This window comes from Spea bombifrons, chromosome 3, assembly GCF_027358695.1.
Source record: "Spea bombifrons isolate aSpeBom1 chromosome 3, aSpeBom1.2.pri, whole genome shotgun sequence".
Classification (NCBI taxonomy): Eukaryota; Metazoa; Chordata; class Amphibia; order Anura; family Pelobatidae; genus Spea; species Spea bombifrons.
This window is the reverse complement of record NC_071089.1, coordinates 106,769,880-106,797,428: the sequence shown is the minus strand read 5'-3', so window position 1 is coordinate 106,797,428 and position 27,549 is coordinate 106,769,880. Positions and strand designations below refer to the sequence as shown.

At 37.5% G+C, this 27,549-nt stretch overlaps 1 protein-coding gene across 1 annotated transcript in view; it reads left to right on the top strand.

The window, feature by feature from the left end:
* MYT1L (myelin transcription factor 1 like) overlaps positions 1-27,549 on the top strand; it is a 172,516-nt gene that overhangs the window by 43,111 nt on the left and 101,856 nt on the right. Inside the window, exons 2-3 of the mRNA XM_053460856.1 lie at positions 6,273-6,422; positions 18,756-18,873. The gene's annotated coding sequence lies outside the window, so the exon portion shown is untranslated. The remainder of the gene's footprint in view (positions 1-6,272; positions 6,423-18,755; positions 18,874-27,549) is intronic.

Sequence of the window (27,549 nt, the reverse complement as noted above, 5' to 3'; positions counted from 1 at the left end):
AGACAGTAATCACATATCCAGATTTTATTCGTTTATTTTCTCATCGACTTCTAGAGGAACCAGAGGGAACGTTTCATTCATTGTGATGATTTGGAAATAAATGATGATGGGAAGAGTATGAATGATACTATCATTGTAGACCTAGAATGGGATTTTATCCAGGACAGTGCAGAGGGAGCAGAGACTGACCCCAGCCGTGCAACATTTAGGATGAGTGTTCTGTGACTAAATCAGTGCTGGAGAACAGAATAAAGTCTTGTTTGTCACCTTTGGAGTCCCAGTCAGATCGGTTACAACCAACGGATTGCAATATATCAGGGATCTAAGGACAAGGCAGTGCTTGTTTTGGGAGTCCATGTTTATGGCAGAGAGGCAATAAGAGAAGGTGGAGAGGGGAGCAACAACCTGAAGGGAAATCTTACTAGGGAATACAAGGTTGCAGTTCTTTATGGCGCGTACCCTTTGAGAAAAGTGAAACCTTTGTAGCCAGGTTTGTAGAGGAGCCCTGAGCCCCTATTACTACTATAGTGACCTTTGTGTCCTGCGTTCCTGCCGATAGTACTAAAGTTGCCTGGACAGTCCTTACAACAAGTTATATACTAGCTATTACCTGCCCTGGCATTTGTTAATCCTGCACAATTGGTGCTACAAATGCTACAAAAAAGAAGCATTAAAATAGAGGGTGCAGACCCTACTTGAGTCGCCCTGTATTTTCTATAACTACAGTGGTCATCCCTAGAGAGAAGCCACTGGGTAGTTGAAGTTTGATATATTTTATTGGGTCAACATAGAAAAAAAATGTAAAGTTACCGACTCTGTTGTAAGAAGTGCTGCATACATTGTTGGCACCATACAAACAAAAGACGGTAGTAATAAGCTTGCAGAACCTCAGATGTCTCTTCTTCAGATAGAAGAACGTAGTCCTTTCAAGGACAATTGGCTTGCATACAAACTACGTGTGAACTGCAGTATGTTCAAGACTATGAAATCAAAAAAATCATAGATATTCTTTTTGTTAAATAAAAGATGCCTGGATTTATTATTGCTAGAAAAAGCCAGGAACAAAATAAAAACAGTAAGGTACGGTATTAACTTTATGGAAAAGATAATGATCAGGCTGGATGTCTGACGACTGTTAATACGCAATTATGTGTAGCTTACAGCTCGGTCTCTCTGTAGTTGAGAAGATGTATACTGACATCTAGAGGGGCTGGAAATGTTAAAGATTTCTAGATTACCTTTCTGATAGCTGTAGCCCACAAGAGGTGCCACCCTTTCATTAATAATAATAATAATAATAAAAAGATGTGTATCATTGTGTGTTTTGCAATCTGAAACAAAGGATATATATTTGCATTTAAATTAGAAACCATTTTATTGAGGGTAGCCATCCAGCATTTAATAAGGTTACATATGTTAGATAAATATGGATATACATGTCTGATAATATAATATATATGGAACAAAAGTGTATTCTCATTGTTGAATATTAAAAAAGAACTTGTATGACAAAAAGGTGTTAATAATAGGTGAGCAGTGGCACTCGGGAGGAGCTCTTGGTGTCTAGAATATGTTTTTATTCTGACGTGGAGATAGTTCACCATGTGGCTATGTCTGTACCTCCTCACAGCCCACTCCGGGCTGATTGCTTAATAGCCCTGATTCCTTAGTCCTTTCAGTATACACATGCATTAGACAACTGGTCTCCTGGTGGGAGCCCAGACGGATCGATTGCATTTTTTCCATCAGAAACTTGCATTTCACAAACCCTACCGATGGTTTGGAGCAGAAGATAGTATTGTGTAAGATTGCTATTTTTTTTTAATTAAAAATATATGCAAATAAACAAATAACATAATATTGCCCACAAAATCAAATCAGGGTGTCTGGATTTAATTAATAGGAATTGTAATGATCAGTCCGTACCTTAAATGGACAAACTGAATCTAGAGCGAGCATCCATGCCATGTGTATGAAAATGTCAAATGTGGAGCATACGTGCAAATCCTGGCTACCGCTAATTGAATCATTCGTGGACTGTTGTCTTTATCACAGTTCTATACTAAGGTTAGGAAAAGTTGTAGCGTTTCTTAGTTTAAATAGGTAGTGACTCAAGTACCACAGGTATGAAACATTCATACAGCACAAGGTTATTGCGGGCATGATCGCACTTTCAGCCTAGGGGTAAGCACAACCATGGGATCTTAAATATTCATACTGACTAATCCTGTATGACTGCATATATAAAATAGACACATGCAGTAATGGTGGTAATTCTACTTAATGGGGAACTCCCATCAAAAATGTGTATCACTAATATCAGATAAAAATATGTTATAACAAGTATTTGGCTGTTTTCTTTTTCATTTTAAACCGTTCTATGTTTTCAGACAGCTGCATATTAGTCATGAGTATTTGTTCTTGGCTCTGTTATCTCAGCCCAATCCGCTAAATAAACACCTTGACTCCTTATAACTGTTTATGGTAAACCTTAAAACGGCTCAGTCTCAATCACCCAGCCTGACACCCTGAGTAACCAACGTCTCGGATATGCCAACTGTCTCACGCGTTTCGCGCTAAGAGGCACTTAATCACAGGCAAACCTATATGCCTATGATTAAACCTATGCCGTTTGATACCACGTGCCAAATTAATCTTTATTAAAAAGGAACCTGTCACTTTTCCAGTTCATATGCAGTGTGTATAATATATATATATATATATATACATAGTGGCTATTTCAAAAGAAACATGCTATTTACCTATTTAGAAACACTCATTTGAATTAAATGAATTAAATGTATCGTTCACAGCAAAAGTAAAAAAATATAAAAAAATAGTCATTTTGACTTGAATCATTTCTCAGAAAAAGGTAACGCAGATTGTTAAAGTTGTACAAAGGTATGATGTGTTATTATTTGGAGGTGGGTACTTCATTTTATAAAAAGTTAAATAATTAGCAGATGTGGGCATACCTGCAAAAGTTCATCCAAAGTTCGGCGCCGTGGGTTAATGTGTCCATTCTATAGGCATTGGGGTGATATTTGGTTACACTGCCAAGGTTCTGCCCACTCATGCCTACTTCCATGCCCATACTCACCCCTATAAGAGGAGACGTTGCATTCTGAGCGCCCAACCCAGGAAGGTTCCCAGTTATGGAGTTAGGGCCTCCACACCAGGATGCCAGTCCATAAGGACCCACGAATAAATGTTATTTGCACTCATATGTCACCATGAATAAATCTTGCATCTATGAAAAAAACATGGCGGATGGTAATCTTCTCTGCCACTATATCATATCATATATCATTTATATGATTAAAACGTGCACAACTCTTATGTTCTTTGAAAGGCTATAATGACCAACCCTGAAACATTATGTTTATGAACTACTGAACATTACCAATAACACCGTATCTTACTAATCGCCAGCAACAGAGTCTCAGTTTGTGGTATAAAACATTGATTAGTCGTAAAAGCCCCTTTAATCGCTATGTAGCGCGTTCATAGCTTGTTGAGTTAAACATTAATTAAGTCACACCTAACAATTAGAAAAACCTTTTTGTTGTTATTGTGGAAAAAGGATGAAGAATGCGTTGTTAATATAATGAGATATGAAGCAGTTGTATCCTTGCTAAATTCACAGGTCAAACAGACACCTTATTACCATGGAACGAAAGGACAAAAGGTCCATGTAGATTGGGTTGGGTCCTCAAAATGAATGATTAAACTGCAAAACAGAAATAAGGAGCTACAAAAATATATAAAGAAAACGCTGCATTACCCACATTTAAGGTTTTCAGGACTGATATATGCATTATGTGACCAAAAGTATTTGGACACCTGACCATGGGCATTAATATAAAGTTTGCCTCAACTGTGCAGCTATAACGGCCTCCACGCTTCTTTGATGAATTTCCACAAGATTTTGGAGTGTGTTTGTGGAAAATTGTGCCCATTTAGCCAAAAGAACATTTTTGAGATCAGGAAATGATGTAGGATGATAATGCCTGGTCGACATTCTTCATACTAATTCATCCCAAAGGTGTTCGATGGGGTTGAGGTCAGGGCCCTGTGCGGGCCACTCAAGTTCCTCCACACCAAACTCATCAAACCATGTCTTTATAGACCTTGCTCTGTGCACTGAGGCAGAGTCCTGCTGGACAGAAAAGGACCTTGCCCAAACTGATGCAACAAAGTTGGAAACATACAGTTGACTAAAATGTATTTGTATACTGTAGCATTAACACTACCCTTCACTGGAGCTAAGGGCCTTACCGAAACCCTGGAAATCAGCCCCAGACCATTGTCCCTCCTACACCAAACTTTATAACAGGTATTATGCATTCTGTCTGGTAGCATTCTACAGGCAGGTATACAAAGAATTCTTGGGATATTTGTGATTGTTTAGGAATGGACTTGTACAGTCCTGCTCTATAGCTCACAAAAATAATGTGAGGTTCACACAGAAATAAGATATTCTGAACAAATGAGCAAATCCGGTTACTTCTGAAGAACCTGTTGCTGGTCTAGTAGTATTAGCTGTGGTTAATTAGTGGAATAATTTATAAGGCTGTCCTGAACCTAAGACATGACCAGGGATTGTTAAATGTCTTAATATGAAGGGAAATTACCAGACTACATGGGCCAATGGTTCTTATATGCTGTCATGTTTTATATTTCTGTGTATATATTTGGGTAGAGCACAATAGAATTACTGTATGTAGTTATTGTGAGATGTCCTCCACTTGACCCCCCCACACAAAACTATCCAGTGGCCCCTCACTCCCTGCACAACACTATATAGCAACACCCCATACATAGCATTATCCATTAGACCCTCAGCCTCTTATCACAACACTATCGAGCCCCTTAATATTAAAATAAGATATTTAATTTTTTTTTTACAAGTGATGCCTTGGGTAAATTCCTTTCTTTAGTTAACCACATTATCTGCATTGTGTTAAAAAATCTCCACACCTTGCTGAGAATTTCTATAAAGCTGTTCAAACCAACGTTGTCTATTCATCTTTTGTTAGCTATCCAAAATTATTTTTATGCCTTAGGCATTATTTTTTTTGTGAGACAGCATGCATTCTACACTTAAAAGAATGGATATGTTTCATCTGACATTAATGTTTTCTGAACCTACACCACAAGATTTTTGTTATAAATTCAACATTATAAATTTAAAGTACCTGAATCCTGAAGGAAAAGGAAGCTACTATACGGTGCCAATATGCACTAATAAATATATTAAAAAATAAAATTAACGAAAAACCCCCAAACATTATTTTATATTTTTTTGCTTAGTGTTCCTGAGCCCTTTACTATTTTTGTCATTTTTTCTTATGTTGTGGATTTTTTGCTTTTTAATGAATATACCGTATTGGCTCGAATATAGGCCGCACTTTTTCCCCCCACTTTAAGACTTTAAAGTGGGGGTGCGGCCTATATTCGGGGTCTAGCGCCCGACGCCCGGGACATGCAGTCCCGGGTGCCGGGCAGGCAGCGGGGTTAGGATACAGATCCCCCGCAGCGGTGCAGGGGACCTGCATCCTACTCCCCGATACGCTCAGACAGCCTCCCCTGCCAGCACTTCCCACGGGGGGGGGTGCCGGCACGGGAGGTTGTCTAAGCGGATCGTGCGGATGCGTTTTACCTCTGCACCCCCCGCGGACTTACCGGAGCAGACTCCCGGGTGTCTTGCGGGGTCGGCGGGGGACGTCTACGCAATACAACTTCCGGTGCCGGATGTGCCGCACCGGAAGTTGTATTGCGTAGATGTCCCCCGCCGGCCCCGCAAGACACCCGGGAGTCTGCTCCGGTAAGTTGGGGAGGGAGGGGGACAGTGGTAGCATATCTCGGGGAGGGAGGACAGTGGTAGCGTATCTCGGGGAGGGAGGACAGTGGTAGCATATCTCGGGGAGGGAGGACAGTGGTAGCATATCGCGGGGGGGGCAGAGTGGCAGTATGTTTTTTTGGTGCTTTTTTAAAGAAAAAAACTTTTTCTTTAAAAAAGCACCAAACTTTTAGGGTGCGGCCTATAGACGGGGGCGGCCTATATCCGAGCCAATACGGTATGTATCCGTGATATATGTATTAATAAATATTAAGTTTAGCTATAATTCTGAACTCTCAATATGTTAAAAAAGAATTATGCAATACTTGTCTGTGTGAATTATTATTCTGCTGTATAAATTTGGAAACTAAAATGTACACGAAGCAGCACTGATTTTTTTTTCTTTCTTTTTCTTTAATTGTATTTTAAGCTGTGGATTCATGAAGAAGTCAGACAGATCAATTGGACCCAAGATTTTGGGCCCGAATTACTGGCAGTTAATTTTCAGCTCGTGAGATACAAAAGAGATTTTGGAATGAAAAATTCAGATGTCATCAATCAAGGAGTTCTAAGTTGGCTGGTAATATATTTAAATACAGTTAGAATTGTATTTCTCCCTAATCGTCTTTCTGATTTTTGTTTTGGATGCAGTTGTATAAATACTTAAGCAGTACCCCATGACCAAAATTACAACCCTTATGAATTAAACCATAGCAAATTTAACTTATTCGTTGAATAATACAGTGTAATCCAGAATAATATAATAATTTTGCGAAACATATATGTAATATATTCTTATTAATTAATAATTTATGAACATTCATGACACTGGCACCACAAATTCACAATTCATCTATCCATCCGTCACTAATAGAGCAGCCAAAGGCTTCTGAAGTAGTAGTATTCAATTATTCTCAAACTATATATATATTTCTGGTTCTATATAAATTTCAGCTGAGAAAAAAAATAAAATTCTCAGCATATACCATTGCAGAGAATTACGCAAAGATATCATTATCTCCAAGGAATACATTATCACTTCTGACTGTGATAGTAGCCATTGCTTTATCAACATTTAGAATACCGGCGTCTCATAACATGGTAACAGTTTCAGGGGCTCGTCATTTTATTTCTATTTTTTACAAGGAACTAGACTGATACCGGTCATTTACCCCGCCAGCCATTCGAAACCGAGGTGTATCGTGTGAGGCAGAACAGGAAGTATTGACATGTTCCCCTTACACCGAATTCCATTAGAGGCCTGTCAGTTACACGCGCTGTTCAATTATTTATTATAAGTTTCTAAAGCTGGTTTCACTCAATTCTGTTATAATATATTTTCCGGATCCTGCGCTTCTAAATAATACATTACATATCTTCTTCGGACATTAAATTCATACAAAATAGAAATTGGAAATCGCTGTTTGCTTTTCATGGTTTAAAAAAATACACTAGGGCTTCCAAATGTTACCAATGTCTTAAAATTCCTCTCTATTCAAAGCATTATTTAGATTTTTGTATCTCTTTAGTCCTTTCTATAGTTCTTTCTTCATTGCAGATATTTTTTAAATGTAATTTACCTCTTTTATATATTATATACATTTTTTACCGTTTTGCAGTAATATTGACTACTTCTGTCCTGGAATTAAATGGCTACTTTTAAGTAACTCATTATACTGCCATCCATAGACATTTTCTATAACATATAAATGTCAGTCAAACTAGAACATACTCACAATAACCAGCCATATCGGCTTAAATTAAGACCCCCCCACAAAAGTTTGGTCAGAGCTCTGCGAACCACGGGCTGGCCACAAGCTCCCAAATTATTACCGAGAATCCCAACAGGTAGGCGGCACTCGAATTTAGTAAATAAACTCCATTAAAGTAGTATAAATATTTTTATTTTCATACTAAATATAGTAAATCTCAAGAGCCAGACACACACTTGATATGGAATAAAGAGATGGAAAATACTTTGACGGAGTTTAATGGAGTATATGTAATACTCTCTACGAAATTGGAGTTACGCCTACCTTTTGTGGATACTATGTCAAATTAGATACAACTCGGTTAATTCGTCATGGAGGCAACTATATTTCCCACCATGCAGGCTGACAAAGTACCTGAGGAACTATTGTGTGAGGACAATAGGAGACCTGTGAAAGGAGCGAGTCTCTTTCATTTATTTTTTCTCCTTCTTAAGCTCCATTAATGTACTTAGTTATAAGCCTTCATTTTATATTGCTTGGTGCTACTTATTTAATTCAAATTCTTTGCGATTTGTTTGCGATTTGTTCTTTGCAAGTATAGGTAAAGCCACAATTATAATGATAAAACTTTGTTGGTTTTTGCAGTGGAACGTGCGGTGGACTTGGCTTTATATTATTCATATTATTCTTCATATTATTCTTCATATTATTTACAGATCTGTAAATGTCGAGTTTATCTTCCTTAATATTAGCATCACATCTCAATCTCGCAATGTTCTTCTGGAATTGTCAATAGCTTAGGAGCAAACGAAAATAGAAAATATTACTAAGACATGTAAAGCTGCCTGCGTACAGGTTGAGCCACATTAGAAAGCATTTTTAAAGTGGACAGCTTTGCTTAAAATATGTAACTGTTATGTCATATATAAGAACTGTAATATATAAGAGCTGTAAAAAAAATCAGGTTGTCCTCCCCTTTCAGCCTAATAAACACTGCACTTGAAACAATGAAATATTTCACACTATCTTAACTAAAATGTTTTTTATTTTTATGTATCTTATACACAATGTACCCTCTTTCCTTTCACTATTGGTGTCTGCTCCCACAATCTTAATAAAGTGGGGGATGTAGAAGGTGATGATGTATGAAGCGGGTGCAGCTTTACTTCCAATAATTTTTTTAAACGAAATAATTAAAGGTGCTGTTCCACCTACTCTATTGAGCTTATCGCCATAGTAACTAAATGCCGCATGAGATGCATCGCTCCTACTGTAGAACTAACAAAGGGCCGAAACCTTTCCAGTCATTGATTTAGTCACATAAGATTTTGTCATGTGACACAAAAGCAATAGGTTGTTTCAGTAAAAGTTTCTATATTGCTTATAAGTGAAGACATTTTTGGAGGAAAGAATAAATTGACAGATCTGCTAGGGTTTAGTTGCTTAACATGCTAGTAGAAGGTGCAGTTAATGCTTCCTTTAAATTGGAACCTACTAGGCCCCGGACCCCATCTCTCTCAAATTTAGGGAAAGTTCCGGACTGCCATGTGGCACACCCGGCAAAGTGCTCCGAAAATAGATAAGGTCCTGCAGTGTGCAGCTGCTGGATATGGATGACAAGAGTATAAAGAGGGAAGTCTAACCCATAGATCTGTAAGAGGTATAACCACCTCCTTTCTTCTTCTATGGCATCTAGCTATACGAGCTAGTATAATACTTAGATACCTTAGATTGTGTCTGCATGACAGATGTGGTTTGACCCATTTTGGTTGGGCTTGTTCCTAGTTGAAATAACTGCTGGCCTTGTCCTGTCTTAAGTCTTAGGGGTGAGGGACTTAGCAAGAAGAGAACAAAGAAACAATGCTTGAGGTGAAGGGAATTTGTGTAGTTAAACATGCAATATATTTGTATATATGTTTTATTGAACATTTGATACTAGTTATTCAGTGTAAAGGATCTGGCTGTTCCTCCTGCAAACTGTTGGACCTCAGTGACTCTTATTAGTGCAGACTTCCATGGCTCATACTGCCTAATGATCCCATTATACTTAATGTATCTCTACTGGGAGGCGAGCAGGCATGCTAGGTGAATCGTGTAAGGGTGCATATACCATTTTATAAAGGTGGCTGGCACATAATGTCCTTACAGCTTGACTGACACAATCACATGGCACACAAACCCACACATGGGCAGAAGAAAGTTCTTACTCTCGCAGAGGGTTAATGTGACACTGAAATGCACAAGTAGAGGGTTTCTGGTGGAAAAGGAAGAAATAGCAACTTGTCAGTGTATTGCCATGGAGTGCATGTAGTTGACATGCAGGTCATGTCATTTCATGCTGAAAGTAGCAGGTTTGCAGTCTTATGCAGGAGGCAGAATAGAAAAAGTGAAGATGTGCGCTAAAAATTATCAAATAATATCCAACAGTAAAACCACTGTGTAAGATAAAAAGTAGACACTTCAAACTTATCTCAGCTTGTGTAGCAGGATCAGTCCTCCTTCATAAAGGTTCAGAACTGGTTCATGAGCAGCATTCCGATCACTATATTCAGCGCTTTCAATTGGACCTCTCAGGCTTCTGTGTCAAATATGAGATGTCACACTCGTCCAGTCTCCATTCTCAAATAAGGCAATGGGGAAGCATTCAAGTAAATCGGATTTATTACATACAAATTTCACAAAATAACTTACAATTTAAAAACAACGGGTCATCTGGATCCCGAGTCCTTCAAGCTGTAAAGAGCACAGAGTTCTACAAGTTGGGATAGAATGTCCTTAATGCTCTCCCAATTGTCCAAGTGAAAGCGCTGAATAAAATGATCTCAGTGCTGCTCATGAGTTCTGATCCTTTATGAAGGACAGCTGATCTTGCTACACAACCTGAGATAAGTTGGGAGTGTCTACTTTTTATCTTACACGGTGTTTATATCAGAGGTCTCTTCTTTAGATGGAATGAAACAGCCTTAGTAATGTGTATTTGCATGGAGAGCTGTATAGATCTAAAAATAAACATTGATTCATTTTGTATCTCACATCCAATTTATGGTCCCTCTGGTTCTAGAAAATAAAGAAAACTGCATGAACAGTTTTAAATAGTTAAAGCACCTTCTGTTATTTTTTTCTATGACCCATTACCACCATGTCAGTCTGTCCCAAATTCTTTCTTCTGGAATTGAGCTGGGGGTTCCTTTTTTGCAGTTCGTCGATACAAAACTGATTTAAAACAGGACGGCGTAATAATATGGCACACAGCAGCTGGGCTTGACACTTGCCTTGTAATTAAGGACTTGATGGCTGTGTTGATGGCAAATGAAATAGAATGGCTTTGTTCTCAATTCCAGAGGCTTGATTGCTGGTTCTCATTCTCACCTGAATTCGACCCATTCTGAAATGTGCACATGATTGCCAGAGTGTGAGTAATTGCAGTGCTGGCAGATGACATTTCCATGAAGCACACTCTGTGCCGCTTCAGACTAGAGGGAATTTACAGAATTTATAGCAGAGGAATCTCATCAAACATGGATTTAGGAAATGCCTCTATGAAAAGTGGGAGCCCACAACCAAATATCAAAGATTTTCTTTTGACATTTGCTTAAAAATAGCCGTCTTGCCTTCAACCCAAGTTATCTCACGAGAATAGGATAAATTTAGATATATTTCAGGTAACCTACATTTTAATATGCTATTTTACATACATTGTTGGATAGCGCTGTCAGGCTTTTGGACTGTAATTATAAAGATCATTCATTTTGCGAACATAATGTAGTGCATGTTTTGCCAACATAATGCAAACAACATTTTGCAAGAAATAACCCGATATAGAAGAAGCAACCTGTAATTCAAAGGGGTTTGAAATACGTATACACTATATGGACAAAATTATTTGGGACAACCCTCCTAATCATTTAGGTTTAGGTGTTTCAGCAACCCCTATTGCTAACAGGTGTATAGAATGAAGCACATAGGCAGCCATCTCCAGAGACAAACATTGGCAGTAGAATGGGTTGTGACTTTAAACATGGCAGTGTCATAGGATGCCACCTTTGCCGCAAGTCAGTTTGTGAAGTTTCTGCTCTGTTAGATCTGCCCTGGTCTGCTTTAAGTGCTATTAATGTGAAGTGGAAATGTCTAGCAGTAGCAACAGGTCAGCGGTAGATCTGCTTTCTGAAGCATCACTCACTATAGAGTTCCAGTAGGGAGGCAGTTATCTTTGTGCAAGTGGAGGAGGAGGCCAGCAGAGAAGATATGTGCCATTTGTATTATTCCGGCTTGCGGCCATGTAGATAATTTTAGCTTGGGTATAAATAAGAGTAAGCCATACACAATTCTCCCAATAGCTATCCTCTTTTCGCTAATCTGTCCCACACATTGCAACAAATGTCTGCAGTGGGAACCATATAACCATTTTGCTAGTGGACTTATTCTGGTGATGATTAAACCCTCTGGATAAAGAATGGACACGTGCGATATTAGACTTAGGTCAATACGCTGTTTTCCTGGAGCTCATTCAAGGCACAACTATTTACAATGGGAACCAAGCCACATCCCCACTACTCAATGTAGTAGAGATCTGGCACAATTCTGACCTCTAGTATGGATATATGGAGGTTGTCCCATGGTGGTCCATATCAGGGCTATTGTCCATAGCTAGAGGAGGTCTTGCCCACATTCTAAAAATGGCATTTTCCATACCACATAAATTTCACTCAAAAAGATGGTTACACTGACAGTAACCCTATGCGTGCCATGGCATTTGTGGTGCGTGGCATGAGGCGCACAATGTTTTAGCAGAGCAGGTAGAGATATTCAGAGTTTCCACAGAACTTTTACAGGCTTCAATGTTCAAGCATGGAGTTTTGTAAAGGTAGGAAAGTCATGAAGTGTTTGCAAATACTTTCATGCAAAAACTTACTGTATCCATAGTTTCTACTGAGGGGGAGCAGATCTGTTTTCCTATGGCATATACCGTGGGTGTCAAACCTGCGGCCCTCCAGCTGCTGCAGGACTACATCTCCAAAGAGCATTATGGGAAATGTAGTCCTGCAGCAGCTGGAGGGCAGCATACACCCTACTATGTATAGCAACTGCATAGTAATAACATAGTAATATGGAAGTAAAAATAACATACGTAGCAGACAACATGTTCAATGCAGATTATCCCCTCCTGTCCAACACAGATCTACCCTAGGCGATGCACAGAAAATCCTTAATTGAGCACAGAAATGACCCAGCCAAAATATAACATCCCAGTAGCTATATGTGTAATTGCAAGTAAAACATATGGGAAAAAATAAAGATTTTTTTAAAGTGGCCCAAAACCTTTGTCATATTACACAACTGAATATAGACCATCCATTATAACTCAAGTAAAGTGACAGAAAAAAAATGTTGATTGTAATAACATCAAATTGAATATTGTGCTTACATAAAGCACTAAAGGTTTAAATGATATCACATATATTTAATATATGTATATAATGTTTCTGTAATATTCTATTGATGTGCACAAAAACCCAAGAGATTCTTTGAATAGAGGAGAAGTCGACCAATTATAATTTGATTACGTCCTTTCTTTCAAGTGTGATAGGCCCCCTGCTGGAAATACATGAGCGCAAATTACCGTCACACAGCTCCCCTCTATACAAGCACATTTTATTCCACTCAATCATATGTTTTAGTAAATATGAATTTTAGAAGGGGTGCACAAACCCAGTCCTCGGACAGATTTCGGATATCCCAGTGCATTTTCAGGCAAGGATAGATAACATTTCTGGCCTCCTGACTTGTACAGGCTTAAACTAGAGGTTTAGCACTAGACACGAGGCAAGGAGAAGAACTGAGATGACGTGTGTGGGGCTCACAAGCACAAACAAAGCAGATTTAATGTATAGCATTGTGTCTTTTGAGGCAACAACAAGTAAAAATATCAAGACATCAAAATAAGTATTGAGCATTCGTTGTTCTTTGAGTGATAAATTGGGAAGTCCCTGTAGCCTCTCTTTGTTATACCAAGTTGTTTCTTTATGGAGTAAATTTGCCCCTACCATCTAAAGTTCCAATCACACAGATGGATCCTGGCAAGGTTCAGGACTGAGGAGAGAATGCATTGGAAGAATGCAAGGGTGCACCCAAGTCACTTGTATACATAAAAAGCAACAAGCGCTAGCAAAGTAAAGTGAAATTCTAATAGAACGTATCCACTTCAACTAAAAACTCAATTTTCTGTGAGGCTAATATGTATATATCCATTTTTCTAATCATATAACTACAGGGAGAACGCTCGATCAATGAGAAATTGTGCAGGTATTTTACTGTGTAAATAGTTTTCATACAAAGTGTTGAGACAGAGTGCATTTTATTATTAAGTTGCTTAAAGAAAGGAGTTTAGGATACAAATGATAAATAATGTTATTTAAAAACATTATCCAATCTGAATAATCTGACACCTACCTTATATTTGAAGCATGATTTCTCCTCTTCAAAGTTATCTCTTTCCTTATAAGTTGCTGATTGCTTTTGATTGGTTCTGGGAGCCTTTGTAAGGGTGGAGTGAGGAGGATGAAACTTTAGGACGAGATTAGAAAGTGCTAGTTTTGTTGCCTTCTACGGGTAACAAGCATTCACATGTATTAACGATGAGTTTTAGGAAGATATGTTTTCAAGTAAAATATAAAATCATATCGAACGTAGAACTGGAATAATTTTGGGTGTGGAAATCAAAATGTTAAAGTCTTTAAACTTTGGCTATGGATCATCTTATGCTTGGTGTCCCATGCTGGGAATCATAATAAAACCCATCATAGTAATGAGGTTGAAGGGACTTTTTGGGCAAACGGATAGCAGCAGTGATGATTTTGCAGTAATAGCTTTTTACAAAATAGACTATCTGCACCTGGAACATATTATTGATCAAATCGTCTGGTCCCAGTTTGGAGAACCGAGACTAATACTGCAGATTAGATGGCAAAAACAGGTGAGAATACTTAATAGACAAGTCCCAAACACAAGACAATACAAAAGAGCATCAATCTGCACAAGTCCAGGCTCATGAAATATATCAAATATGCTAATAAGAAACCTGGCACACTGAGGAGATACCATATTAGCCTTGAAGTGTTTCAGCTGCAGTATACAGTTTGATCTGTACCAGGGCCAGACTGGGGGTGACTAGGTGACTCTGGAACTTTAAGACTGAAAATGCATATCCATTTTGCAGGCATACACTACAGGACCGGATAGTATCGGGCAGTTTTGGCCAGTGGCCCACCACCTATTTACCCGGGCGGGCCCCAGATCTGGACCTAATAAGTGTAAAAGTGTAATTATTATGAACAATGCACAGTGAAATCAGACTTTACTAAATCGGTAATAATGTTAAAACATTGATAATTTTACAAATGTTGGCCTCTGAGATGTCTACGGATGTGAAGCTATACTATATAATATATATAATATATATAATATATGTCCCTACCACACATTCAAAGCCACAAACAAATCAAAGCAATTTTTTTTTTTAATAACAGTGAAGAAATGTAATTCAGCTACTAGGGGTTAGTTACTAAGAGTCTGGTGTGAACCTTAGCAAGTCCCCCCACTGGGTGAAAAGATTCCAGATGGAAGTGATATTATCCTGACCAAAATGATCTCTGTTCTTCTCACCCTAGCCTTACAAACACTGTCTGAACCAATCAGCAGCTTAACAGGAGGGAATAAAAGTTATATATATACAAAGTGATTCTTTCAGAATGATATATATATATATATATATATATATATTATACAGGTTTGAGAAGGTAGTAGATCAACTTTAGTTGCCAGATTGCAAGAAAAGTTTATTAGAATACCCCTGGAGTCCTCACTCTCCAAATTGCAACATGTTGGTAACTCTACAATTTCCTATAATAGCAGTGTAATTTAATAGCAGCATCTCGCTGTGCACGTGTGACGGGAACCTGCCAAAATCAGGGATTATATTCTTCTTTTATTTGTAACGTTTTCTTGGTTGGCGATACCCATGTGTTCTTTAATGAGCCCCTATAGAATAGAACTACAAAATAATACATTTCAAATTACAGGAAATACACCATTGCCGTTAACGATCATTTCTCAACAGAGAAAAAGGCGATGCCATAACAAGTCCAGACCTTTTTTCTCGAATACTCGTTTAACTCTTTATTGACAGCAACCAAAAACATGACCATATCACACACCCGCGTGATATATTATAGTGGCACTAGCATGCAGAACATGAATAGACAATCCCATCAAGGATGGACGGGACATTCCATTTTCCATAGTAGGCCGCTTTTCATGCTTCACCCTCTACATGAGTATTATCACGTTAACCTGCAGGAGAAAATTCTTCACTTTTATGTAAAAAAAAAAAAAAAAATTGAGAAGTTTCGGAGTCAGTGAAGTATAGTAGTAGTAGTAATGTTCTCAAACAAATAGGAAAATGTAATTTGTTTCTGTATGTCACACTTTTATTCTGGAGATTTGTGGACATTCCTAATAAACGAAACAAGAGGCTTTAAAAGTACACTTAGTCCTTGTAGTCACTTTTGTTATTATTTCAACATCTACCCTGAGTATATTAATATGATGGTATTATTGTAGCAAGATTATCAATAATAGTGTTTCTGACTATAATGTACACAGTCAGACACAGGATCATGTGGACAAGTTAACATCTGCATCTAATCTCTCGTTCCCCTCCCACACTCAGTCCTCATGAAAACCGTGATATGTTACATTGAGCGCCCCAACATAATAATTTGTTGCACTACTATAGTAAACAAAGAGGCAATAACTCCTAGCAGATATAGTACACATCAATATCTGTCAGAGAAGCTGTAAACGTCTATGGTGAAATAGGCATTGTATTTTTCTTTCTTCCACAGCTGTTAAGCACAGTGTGAGTTTAATGCTACATCATAATGGTACACATTTCTGGAATTATTGTGTATATATATATATATATATATATATATATATATACATACATACATATACACACAAATACATATATTGGATATATATATATATATATATATATATATATTAGTTATTATTTGACTTAACATACAGTATATTCTTTAAAATTTGAGAGTCAGAGATTGGTTCTTTCTTTCTTTTTCATTAAACTATCTATCTATTCATCGACAAACATATTATTTCGCATGGAAATTTGAATGCTGTAGACTACTTTCTCAACATTGACTTAAAGCAAGATCCATTTTTGCTCATTAATATTAAATCAACATCTGGAAAGAACAGTCTGCTTCAATTATTAATCATGCCCAGGCTAAACTTGTCATCGGGACTCAGATGTCCGAATGGCACTTTATATTCAGTGACCAGATTCTAGGGTTTTTGTGACAAAGGATCAATTATTCTTTCAGTTTACCGTTTTAGAGGTATCTTTCAGTTCTGCATTCCTACATTCGTTATGACAGACAGAATCCCAGAAATGATTAGATAGGTAAAAGAATGCGCCTATTTCTATCGCTGTTTTAAAAAGGTGAAGTGGTATCTGTTTGGCACCTCATGATATGCTCTGTAAATCCACAGGCGCGTATGCACGTACCCATACAAGTTATGAGGCATGTGAGACAAAGAGGACTTTTTCTCCTATGACTCCTGTGGTCTGAAGATAGTTGCGCTAGTCTGTCTAGCCTCACATTATTTTATCATATTTCCGAATTTGTATGGAAATTGTGGAAAAAGTACCTTAACCAAGGCACTTACTATACATATCATAACTAATGTATTTAAGTGACATAACAGGAGCTGATATTATCAAACATAAGGGATGACAGTGTTTACTCACTGAAGTCCCTTGCACAATAAGGTCCCTTGCATGTTGAGGAGCACACATGAATGGTAGGAAAATATAATTTGATGACCTTCAACTGGAATATATTATTGGTTTCACCTAAAGGGAACCAGGTTGTCTATAAAAGTTACAAGTTTATCAACCAGTCAACCCTGCTAAAAATCAGCCTTGCTAGTGTCAATGTTTCATCTACAGAATAGAGAGTTTAGAATGTCTGAGCTTTGGGCAAAATCCAGTAGCAAAATATCTTGTTTTTATGTTTCATTTTGATGCTGGCATTTTTTCTCCTTTTTCAAGTCCCTCACTTTTAAACCTCAGCATCTGGAGTGCAGAACAAACCAGCTAGACACAGTAGAGCGTATAAAGCTAATTATTTATTCACTGATATCCACTGAAATGTGTTGAGTTCTTTGGGCTGCTGAACTCAGCAGCAGTACATTTCTCTTGACGTAACCTCCTTCCTTGAATTCACTGGGGGAACTCAAACAAAATCCACTAGGCTGTTCATTTTCCCACTGTATCTATCTGCTGTTGTGTTGTTATTTGTGAATATCCTAATATCAACTTATAATGATCTTGGCTCTGCTAAAAATTGAGAAACAAAGTTTCTCTTATGAAAGAGCCAATTTGTATTTGAGATATTAATAACTTGAGTGGCGTAGTGTTGATTGCTCTTGCCCCTCACACGTGACATTCTTTTGGAAAATATGACCACAGCGTTTGTTAACAAACAACATGGGTTAAACATCAGGAAATATCAGTAAAAATGTATATTGCTCAACTCTTGTACCAGGGTTCCATGTAAACTCCCCACCATAACCAGAAATACTCTAAAAAGTACCCACCTACCACCAGCCACTACCACACCAGCTCAGCTGTCACATTAATAATTATATCCAAGCTACCACTCACAGAATCTCCATCTCTGGAACGCCTCTACCTTTTCCAAAAGACGTTTAAACAAAAATATGAACTACATCTCATAATGAACCCATCAACCCGAAAACAGTATGTGGAATCCGGAACTCTGTGACAAGCCTCGTCTACCAACCAGCACCTTCATCAAAAAAAGGGAAGGAACAGGAGAAGGTCTAACACAAGGAACAATAGACTGCTGCCAAAGACCTAAAGCAAGACAGGCTTTAGCCATGGACAAGAACACTTCCCCTGCCGTGACATGATTACTTTCATATTTGTGACATCATCCATCAACCCAGATGCTTGCATTTGTCTTACATCCTATGGCCTTTAGGTTGCGAAGCCCTTCAACCCTTTGATTGCACCCATATAAATTCTTCTAGCTTTTCCTTGTCTTGTAAATGAAAAAAAAAGAAACAAACTTTTTCTCCTTTTTTCCCTGTAGAAACAGAATTAGATGATACCGGCTCTGAGGCAGCCTGGAAATCCTATTGCTCTAACAGGCTTCTAAGGCTCCGACCTTGACACCTGGGGTAGGAGACACTCATATCACCAAAAAGCAGGTAACGATTCTGTACTTTACATTATACTGTATGTTAGACTAACTGTAGTCTATTTTATATGTATAGAAAGTATATGTATTGCACTCACTGCATCCTTTTAAACTTAATTTAAGGATTTACTAATTTAAGTACATAAAGAAACCTCACTTCTGGCTTTATTCAAAGTAAATTGTTTTTTGTGATTGTGAGACATATGTATATGCGTTATATATATTTAGAATATCTGTGCACATATCAAACAGAGGGCCCTGTTGCCAAAATATTTTCTGTGAGGTTTCCTGCATAGGAAGAATACCTGGCCCCTTTATTTTCAGCATGCTTGAGTATGTACAGTATGTCAGAAATATGGATGAGGTACCATATGTCTACAGTATTTATGCAAAAGTCACGTTACGGCTGGCAGCAAATATTACATTTCCATGCAATCATATACTATTTTTGTAGCAATCAAATATAGAAAATGTAATATATCATAACATATAGTGCAATGTAATATATGGTATAAAAACAGAACATTGTTTCCAACCTGTCTATATATCAATACAACAAAACAAACAAATCTTTATATATATATATATATATATATATATATATATATATATATATAAATATATATATATATATAGATAGATAGATAGATAGATAGATAGATAGATGGATAGATAGATAGATAGATAGATAGATAGATAGATAGATAGATAGATATCTCTATCTATCTATCCATCTATCTATCTATCTATCTATCTATCTATCATCTATCTATCTATCTATCTATCTATCTATCTATCTATCTATATATATATATATATATATATATAACAAGCACAGGGGAGATCTGGCATATTTGGGAGCCTATCTATGTGGCCCAGGCAGCCCAGGGCGTGTTTGGCAGTCTGCATAATCAATGCACTCTATCAATTCCTCCCTAAACCATTTACATAAAGAGATTACACAGAAAAAACATAAAAGAATAACAGAATGGATCCTGCAATCAGATAAATGCCATTTAGACACCCTAGTGGCTGAAAGTGGAAGTGCAAGTAAACCACAAGAAAAAGCTTCACGTAACCAAAACAGAACAGCCCAGGTTGTCCCCTTACTCTCCACCATTGTTATGCTTTTGAGCCAGTAATTCTGTTTGTGATATTAAAACACTTTAAGTGGCAACAAAAAGTGGGAACAAAACATTTAAAATATTTGCTTAGCTACAGCAAGAGTCAAGAAAGTTACTTCTATAATTCTATATGTCATAAAAATGATTAACTTCCAATAATATTAATTTATCATTTGCTATTTTTTGCTATTTTTTATTTTGATCGTTATATGATACCAGCCACTGCATCCAAATATAGGCACAATAATTTTATCTTGCAAGCTACAACAACGTAAGCAGGACTTTGGAAGGTTAGAATGAGCCGGGTCGCAGCTGCGACCCCTGTAGTTACGCCAGTGGGTTTTATGCATAAAATTAGTGGTGTTTCAAAATCTGCATAGGATACAGTACTTTGTTACTATTTTACAAATTAATGTATGTTTAAAATGTTAAGTATGTATCATACACAAAAGATTAGCTATGAAAGTCCATTTTGTGGTAAGGTTAGGCAACGTTCAGCATAGGGAGAAGCTCTAGTAATATAGAAGACCTAGTACGGTGTTAGCCAATTAACTTTTAATCACAAAAATCTGTTCTCACCTCAAATTATTCTCCAAAAGGGGTGCATGAAAAGCCAAATAATGAGCATACAAAGGATACAGTCAGGCTGCAGATGGTGCCTATTGTCCTAAGACACCCCTATGGATATATATATGGAACTACAAGAATATAGGGGGGGGGAGACACATCAGCATTCCTCCCAATAAAGCCGATTATCGCAAAACTGCCCTGATTTTCATGTACTGTCATGATCTCCTCCTCTGATATCCCCTGACTGGTCCACGGAGATTTAAAATCAATAGAGGTCTGAGTTTCCACATGGCCACCTGACAACACTCAAAAGCTGAGCACCATGGTCACATAAATGGTCCTATCTACTTCATAGAATGGCCCCTTGGTCTGCACCCACCTATTTCCGCACCTCAAAAGACAGCTGAAGGGAAAATGACACATTGCTAATTTGCCAGTTTTTCCATCTATTCTAGAGTTTTTTCTATCCAGTGAGTGGGCAGGGAAAGAGAGATAGAGGGGAGAAACATGAAATATTGAATGACAGTAGACAGTTTGCATGCTATGGCCACAAGCCACAATGATGATTTGGGAAGCTGACAGTCGCCCATGAATATTCACAACATCCACAGTGCAAATCAGAAGATACTTTGCATGTTTTAAAACAAATATTGCCTATGTTTACCTATAGTTGGAAAATAAATACGGAAGGCATACATTCCAACCTTCATTAAAATTCACGTGCCTGCTCAATAGACACAATTAATCTTCTTAAGTCAGATTTATAGATTCCCAAGTGTGCCTAGAATTTGAACATTGATTACTATGTTTTCAAGGGCACACAAAGTTAAAGGCCTCCGAAACAGCTTCCATTTCTATATACATTTTTTTTTGCTCTAATTGTGAAGTACACATAAATAAACATTTTTTCTGCTTCTTATGAACACATTCCAACATTTCAGGTACCCAAAATGGGACACCTTTATTAGAGTAGAGGTTATGGGTGGCTGGGAGCATAGTGAGGGTTAGGGGGTGGATCATGGATCTACATTACCACATCATTATGCATTGAAGTTGAATGCTTGTTGCATGCATTTTGTGAGGAGGCCATGTGAGAGCTGTGATTGAGGCCTGTGCTTCAAGACCATAGACCTTAACCAGATTCCTAGCTGCTCAGGGAGACCCTCTGATCTCCCTAAAAGTCACAAGATCCCTATTGCCTGCAATAGATGAACAGTGGGGCAGCACTGGGCCCGGTCGGTCTGTCACAGAAGTGTGGCACTCTGTACCAGGGCCCATAGTCCCTGTAGAAAGGAGGCTGGCACTCAGTCCCCTCCAGGAGCCTAGGCTTGACTATAACTAAGGTATTCCTATTGTAACCATGAATAACCTACCAACTCCGACCAAAAGCTATTATTACTGCATAGGCCACAAACATCGGGGCTAACCAGAACAGGGAAATATGATGAGGTAGAAAGCACAGGAAGAAGAAAGATAATGAAAGGAGGACTATGAAACCTAGCAGAAATATGCCTTATAACAAACATTACCCATTACAATTCTGCAAGAAGTGGACTTGATATAAATGAAGGTATTCACATTGTATTGTACTCCATGATGTGTAGTCAAGCTCCATCCTGCAGGAGATGTTTTGCCTGATGTTTGACATTAGATGAGTCTCTTGATCTGTTTACTTAGTATTATTTATCATTTTCGTGTGAATGAGTAATGTGTACAGGTATATTGTTTAACCAAAATTTTGGGGGGAGTCTGGTTAACTGGTGCGGTAGAATATTCTGTTTTGTTCTGACAAAGCTAACCAAATTTCTTAGTTTTTGAGGCAAAGTCCCATGATGGAGCATTCTGTTCCCTGTTGGTATTTGCCCCCCAAATTGTCCCCTAAAAGCCCCTTTGTTTAAATGTAAATTAAATGTAATTAAATGGATGGTCAGCAGCATTATAAAAATCTTTTGGAAGCCATCACAACATGGCTTAGAGGGTTTATGGGCCTGTAAATATTTTACAAATATATAGGTATGATCTTACTGAGTATTTACCCAGGTCAACTTTGAGGTTTCTGCCTATGATCTGCTTCCACATTTTTATATAAGGACTGAAGTAATTCTCGCCATTCAATTAAGAAGGTCAAATACTGCGACTGTAATGATGGAAAAACTATGGAAAAAATTTAAAAATACTGAAAATATAATACCTGTTCATTTTGCACCTTTACACCTTTTTGCAGCCAATATATTAGTGACGCTGAATAATGAGTAATCCAACATTAAAAAGTAGGTAATAATAGTAGCAGCCATAATATATTCATTATACGAATATTAGTGGTAAGCAAATGGTTCTGTTATGTATGGATTCATGTGTTGTAACCTTTGAGTGTACAACAGAGACTTTGTGATTTGTTTCTCACGTCACTGGAACTCTGATGGTTAATGCGCATAATTTAATTACAATGACACACATTGTTCCAAGACATTAACATTCACCGGAATTTCGATTTTGCTGAAACAGCAGAAGACCTTGGGACCAATGCATATAATTGGTGTGCAGCGCACCACAATGATCAGCTACAAGCAATATTTGTGCAAGCTCAAAGAGTCATTTGCCATGCAGATTCAAGATAAACCAGAGTTACCACTTTTCCAAGTGTTGGCTGAAGTAGACCATTCTACTATAGATTTGACTGCAAGCTTTACTTGTCTGACAGAACTATCTCTCCTGCTCCGTTGGGAGCCCAAATTGCATGTGAGATGAGATGCTTAAAAATGAAACGCTGCATCTGGCCTTATGACAGGTTGCTTGCCAATTAGGGCATCTTGTGTAATTTCCCTGCTCAGTTTTATTTATATCTACTTTCAAGACCTTTTTAACTGCTAAGGACACAATTTCACAAGAAAAAAAATAGTAGCATAAGGGCTTTTCTTGTTAAATCCAGTACTGATAAGCATCAGCGTGAAATATTAAAATTGAAGGAATAATATATTTACATCCATTCAGAGATAATTGAGAGGACACTCAACACTACCCTTCAATACATTCTGTCTGATGGGAAAGCATGCAGATGGGCTACAGCCAGGTTAGTCACTGTGGGCTTGCAACTAAATTCTGCCTTGGCTAGTGGAGAGTGGTGAATTGCAAGCCACAGCCACCCCAAAAATCTTCCACACTGTAGTGTCGAGGTGTTAGAGGCATAGTTTACCAAATGCTTGCCCTGTATAGTGCCCCTTGAGTAAAGGATAGCAATAACAATTAACAATAGGTCAGGGTAATCAGAAGTCCCTGATTTCAGGAGACAGGCTCCTTATTTAGAATTCTGTCCATGGAAATCTTAAGTCCTTGGATGTATCCCGTGAACCTAACCTAAGCCTATTTTTAAAAAACATCCAAAACTGGAGTGCACATAATATATTCTTTTGAAGCAAATATATTCTTTAATTAGGATAAATTATCAAAAACGGAGGGGAGTAGAGAAGCAACCTTACTATTCATTAGACTTGTCCACTCAGATATGCGCAAACTTTATTTTTAACAAATTTTGTAATTTGCGTACGAACCTCTTATAATGAGGAGGGACCCCAACGAAACAAATGAAAATTTCTTTTAGATTCTGTCATTTGTTTGCCTTCTGTAGCTGAGTCATTTCTCCTCCCTCTCACTTATTTTCTGGGACTGTTGCCAGTTAATTAGAAGATGTTACTTTTGCTGGGGTCAGACAGACTTAAACAAGCTATGATTAGCATTCTGGCAGTGTTCCCAGAATAAGTGATTAAGGTTCAAAGTGGGTAGCTGCAGCATCCCATAAGTCCAATAAATCTAACAGGTGCTGCTTATTAAGTATTACCAAATGAAAACTCCCCAGGAAACAATCACAGCCAGGATGCAAGAGGTTACATACAGCAAAAGAAAAAAAGCCTGTAGTTCTCTAAGATATCTATACTGAAAACTCCTACCAGAGATTACTCTAAAACTAAACTGTTATTAATATCTATAAAAATCTAAAAACACCAGCTTATAAAAGATAGGCACAAATATGAGGAAAATAAATATTAAAATTACAGGGGCTCTGTAAGGAAGTTTTAATTAATTTCAAGACTTTACTGAGAGAGGGGTGGTTAAGCGGTAAGCTATAGGATAGTGAGGAAATTTAAACATGCATGTGATACCTGAATCTAAGATAAGACTAAGGACTGATTAATATTTGAGCCTTTACAGCAGATACATTTTTTTCTTTTCTTTTTTAAATTTTTGCTTTTTTGCTCTACAGATAACACATAGATACTGAGGTTGCTTCTCAAGATAAGGAATATTTTAAAATTGCTGTGGCCTTTGTGTGGCCTGTAAATGTCACCCAGTGTCATGAAAGGTGGTTAACATAGTCTATTTCATTATAAAAATCGACACCAAGCATTTTTTTTCTTATTAAATATCACCCCTAAAGGTTGCTCTTCCAAAAATCACTAATTGTACTTTATGACATTAAGAAAATAAACCTGGTCTGTACTTTTTTTTTTTCTCTCTGAGAAGCTTTATTCTGTTTCTATGGCAACAGCTTCTCTGTACGTGCTTTAACCGTCACGTGATAAGCAGAATTATACAGAATTAAATAATTATTTCTCGGAAGGGTGTAGGCATTCAACAGAACTCGGAAATATGCTTCTAGTGCTGCAATTAGATCAAAAGTATTAAGTTAAGCAGCACCTTTAAAGAATATATTCTTATTTAAAAATACAATTTATGTGCGTAATTTATTGACAAAATATCCCCATGTTTAAGTTAAACAATAGGATATACCGTATTCGATTATAAGATGACCCTGATTATAAGACGACCCCCCAAATCTGAATATTAATTTAGGAAAAAAAGAAAAAGCCTTAATATAAGACGACCCTATAGGAAAAAAGTTTTACCAGTAAATGTTAATTCATGTAAACTATTTTTTTTAATAAAAGCTATGATTGATAAAAATATTTTGGTTTTATTTCCTTCTTTTTTCCAACCTGCCCCCCCAGTTATGCATATCTGCATATCAGGAGGATCCAGGTCCCCTGCAACTGCGGGGGATCTGGATCTTAGTTGTCTCATAGTCAGACCTATTTGAGGTCTGATTATAAGACGACCCCGATTATAAGACGAGGGGTATTTTTCAGAGCATTTGCTCTGAAAAAAACCTCGTCTTATAATCGAGCAAATACGGTATTTAATACAGAGAGAAAATCACTTACTGGTTCTGGATAGCAATTAATATGCAGTATTGAACTAGAAGATTTTGGGTTACAAATATATAAAAGTGCCTACAATTTGGGACCTCTGAGTAACATAAGAAACATCTCTTTGTGGCCATTAATCAATGGGCTTAGTAAATATTATATATGCATGTATTACAGACTTTCTTTACATGCCTTATGGATGGTGGATGCTAGGAGGTGAAATCCGTAGCAGGCGGAAAACAAAAGTGGCATGTTTTATAGGCATTTATATCTCCATAAATTCTAGCTTTAGCCTCACATTTAAAGATCTCTGTGGATTTTTGTTGTTTTTGTTTATTTGGGCTATTTATCAAAGAAACACTTTTGCAGCATAGATGACTGGTTAGTGCCATGTTTAAACTACCGCAAGATGGATGGCCCTGTGAGGGATTACTAAGAGGGCACTGATGATGCTTCCCGGAGCAAGGAGATTTACAAGGTTACAGGGTATTTAACCAACACCCTGGCTGAGCAATCTACGCGTAACCTTGACAGGCCAGTGAAGTTGGCATCTCGGTGTTATTTACCTTACGCCATGGCTGCAGTGTCATTTTAGACGATACTTTTTTTAGGAAAGCCATTAGACTCAGTTTGAGTATCAGGCTCCCTATTGGGATCATTCAGGCAAGAGTAAGAGTGCGCTGGGCACATACAATAACATCCAACGTGATAGCTGAAGATGAAATAGTTTTATGAAATTAGATTTTGTGTAAAATGTAAAAAAAAAACCCAAAGGGCCATATTTCTCAAAGCAAAAATGGACATGTCTGGTACTAAATGTGGAGCGAGGCCTTCATGTTCGCGTTTACTTTTCAGCATGACTGTAGTATTTTCTGAATAATTTGCCCCGCTTTGGATGTTATAAAACAACAGTCTTGCTTTAAAGTAAAGGAGTTATTTTTTTTAAAGAAAAATATGTACAAATTCATTTGAATTCTGTATTGTCTGATGGATACTTGGATATGTTTGGACATTTAGTTAGCTATTATAACTTCCATGCAGCAGCAAAAATGTGCTTTGTACGACAGTCCCCCTATATTTGTCTGTGGTCCCCTTCCTGCACCCTTTAATATGATTACGGGGGAACACAACTGGCTTAACAATCCAAGGCTGAATTATCCAGTGACTGTTTCTTGTCTGAATAAAAAAAGTTCCTGAATAGAAGAAGAAAATGTAGTTATCTTATTGCTTGGAAGACAGTGGCACTGCCATTTGGTGGTAATTATTAAAATTATAATAGAAGTGGGGCTTCTAACCCAAGACTCCTGATCTTTATCTCTTCTGGTGACCAGATGGCTCATTTAACTGGGGATGATCATAAAAGGGTAAAATTAATTTTAAAGCACCCCTCCAGTATACATTTTTATAAGTGTCCCTGTTAAAGGAACCATCTATCCGTCCTTATTGACAATTAACATATATATATATATATTAGAAAGTAGAAGCCCACCCAAGGTATCTTTACATTCTGTCCTCAGGGTCTGCACGGATATGCCTCCCCATCCTTTCCTTGAAAAATACAAAATATAACATATACAGTATGCTATTTAGGTGAATTTGTTATTTAGTCATTTAGTTATTCCGGAGGTGATTTTTCCTTTAACGACACTTTGCTGCTTTCAAACAAAGGATTCAAATAATTAAATGTAAAAAAATGCAAAACTTCCCTGTCTGATCATTTAAATGAAAAGAATGACCCTCTACAGACAAGGTTTTCTTATCTCACTGAAATGAAGACATTCTCTATCTCAG